This window comes from Neophocaena asiaeorientalis, unplaced genomic scaffold, assembly GCF_003031525.2.
Source record: "Neophocaena asiaeorientalis asiaeorientalis breed wild unplaced genomic scaffold, Neophocaena_asiaeorientalis_V1.1 scaffold30, whole genome shotgun sequence".
Lineage (NCBI taxonomy): Eukaryota > Metazoa > Chordata > Mammalia > Artiodactyla > Phocoenidae > Neophocaena > Neophocaena asiaeorientalis.
This window is the reverse complement of record NW_020174923.1, coordinates 7,815,037-7,817,720: the sequence shown is the minus strand read 5'-3', so window position 1 is coordinate 7,817,720 and position 2,684 is coordinate 7,815,037. Positions and strand designations below refer to the sequence as shown.

The 2,684-nt window shown below is 66.6% G+C and overlaps 1 protein-coding gene across 2 annotated transcripts in view; it reads right to left on the bottom strand.

Moving 5' to 3' along the window:
- Positions 1-1,038, bottom strand: part of SPHK1 (sphingosine kinase 1) — a 4,709-nt gene extending 3,671 nt beyond the window's left edge. Inside the window, exon 1 of one of the 2 annotated variants that reach the window (XM_024760791.1) lies at positions 452-1,038. The gene's annotated coding sequence lies outside the window, so the exon portion shown is untranslated. The remainder of the gene's footprint in view (positions 1-451) is intronic. The other variant, XM_024760793.1, reaches the window with a different exon arrangement.
- Positions 1,039-2,684: the final 1,646 nt, after the last annotated feature.

Genomic DNA, 2,684 nt, shown 5'->3' with positions numbered 1-2,684 from the left:
GCCACGAGCGGCGCGCCGCGAGCGCGGCGTCCCGGGCGCGCGACGGTGAACGCGCAGCGCAGGCCGAGGCGCGGGCCTCACGCGATCTCGCCTCGGCGCCCAAAGTCGGAGCGGCCCCCGGGTGGGACTCCGGGCACGCGTGGCTCAGGGCTCCGGGCAGATCCTCGGCTGTCCCTGGACGCTGCGACCTTCCGCCCCGAAGTCTCCCGGCAGAACTGGCCCCGCTGCCGGCTCCGGGCAAGCAGCGCCCGCTTCGCGCGCTCCGCCCCATCCCACCCGGATTTCGAGGCCCAGACCCCGCCGGGTGCCCCCCGCTCCGTGACGGGGCGTCTCTCCAGCCGCTCCAGTTCTCCCCCAACGACTTATTTTTAGCCTCCCGACCAGGCAGCTCTGCAGCGCAGCCACCGAGCCTGAGGCAGCCAGGCGAGCGGTCCCGGGGAAGGCTGGCGACCTGCGCCGGGGGATGAGGTCCAGAGGAGGGATCCTTGTCAAGAACCTCAAAAGTTGGATCTTTTTCACAGAGGACAACATCGAGGCTCGCCTAGGCCAGAGAAGCTGCTCCGCAGCGGGCGATCCAGGCCCACGCACCCGAGAAGAGCTTGGCGGTGTAAACAGGCCTAGGGGTCCCCATCCGCATTGGGCAGCCAAGCATCGGGGGCGTGTCCTCCGCCGCCTCCACTGGCTCAGTGGGAAGATGCAAACGGGCCCGGGACTCGTGTATCGGAGCTTGTGTGATAAACATATCACCGGCAAGTAAGTGTCTGACCTGAACTTGTCCGCGACCAACTCGAGTAAACTCCCTGGGGGGTTGTTGGCGGCGACCCAGAGGAGGAAGTTACCAAGGCGGACTTGGCGACCTGACCAGGTAGGGCCAAAGTTAGGAAAAACCAAACCGCTGTAGGAGGCTGAGGTGGCACAGGCCCAGGCTGCAAAGTGCTCACGCGCCCACACCTGCCCCCACCGACACCCGCTCACAACTCTCTCTTCCCATCGCCTCAAGTCGAGAAGAGGCAGGTCTCTGCGGCCCCGGTAACTCGGGCGCGCCTCCGCCGCATCTCCTCTTACAGAGGACCCAGGCGGCCCGGCCCCGTTTCCCAACACCTGGGAGGGGAGGAGGGCGGGGCCCAAGTGTCCCCACGTAGAGAGGAGGCCGCAGGCTGGGACGCGTTGGCCTGGCACGCGTCCGGGTGGTGGCCACCTCCGTCCTGCGTGGCCCCCGGGCAGCCCTGGCTGGGTCCTGAGCGTCCCGAGCGTGTTCCGGGAAGGTGACTCAGCGACGCTTTCACGGGTCGAGAAACTATGCGAAACTAGGAACCGGGAGAGGAAGCGGGGGCGGGGCGGCATCGCCCTCTCGCAGGGCCGCGGCGGGTGTCCGCTGAGGTCTGATCTTGAACCTACAGGCCCCCACCCGCAACCCCCAGGAATCCGGCGCCAGGAGGGGAGCGCGGCGCTGCGGCCGCAGTGCTGCGGTCACGCGACGCGGAGACTCAAGCGCCTGCGGGAGGAGGGGGCTCCTTGCGGAAGCCGGGGCTCGATCCCTCTCCTCCCCCTTCGCCTGCCTTCTCCTCCTGCCAGGACTCCGGTCAAAGTCGGGGCTTTGGCGCCTAGAAGACGCGGGACGCGGGCGGGGTGCTCCCCGAGATCTCAGTCTTGGAGGGAGGGTGCTGCGGAGACCGTCAGGGCAGCCTCCCCCTTCTCCCCCGCTCGGGAGGGCACTTCCATCAGTCCTGAAAAGCTGCTGCCTTAAACCTTGGAGTCTGGTGGGAAACTGAGGCCCTCGGGAAAGGAAGACCTGGCTGTGCATGAGTCCGCAGGGAGAAAGCCCACCTGCCACTGGGTCCCTCCGCCTCCCAGCGTCCCGGGCTGGAGCCCTTGGGGTCGTGGGGCAGGACAGGGGCGGGGTTGACTGGAAACCGAGCGACGAGGGAGGCGGAGCAGCCTGCTGGGTTCATTATCCGGCCTCCGGGGGCCCAGCGGGAGGGAGGTGAAGGGCCGAGCCCTCTGGCCCCGGTTCCAGTCTGCACAATGGCTGCTCTGTCCTCCCCGCGGCCTCGGCCCCCCCCCCCCCCCCCCCCTCCCCCCTCTGGCCCCCCCCTTTTCGGCCTCGCCCCCGCCCCCCCCCCCACGGTCCCTGCTCTGCCCTCCTCATTCTTGTCCGTCACCTCCCCCCTCCAGGCTGCCTCCCTCCAGGCCCACACCGCCCTCCAGCCCCTCTCTAAAGAGCTTTATTTCATCTCCAGAAACACTCGTCAGCATCCCTGGCCCAAGAGACAAGATTGAGCAAAGCAAGATGCTTTGCCCCTTTGATAACGGGGAACTGAAACCCGGAGAGGTGAAGGGTCTCGCCTAAGCCACTGAACCAGTTCCCGACAGAGCTGAGAAGCAAACACAGGTCCCAACCCCCAGGCTGAGAGGCCCATTCGACCCCAGGCTTCTAGCTGATATCTGAGTATCTGTCGGCCGGGTGGGTTGCTTGCCACAGAGCTGCCCCAGTAACCCAGCTGCTGGGTCTCCCTGGGAAAGAGGAAGCAACCCGAAGCCCTCTCCAGGCTTCATCATCCAGGTTCTGGTTAAGCAACTAGCTGCTGTGGCCAAGGGCCTCTGGAGTCAGGCTTGATCTGCGCTGATCGCCAACCCGCAGGTAACACCTGTCTCCCAGGTGAAAGAGACTGCCTTTCCATCTC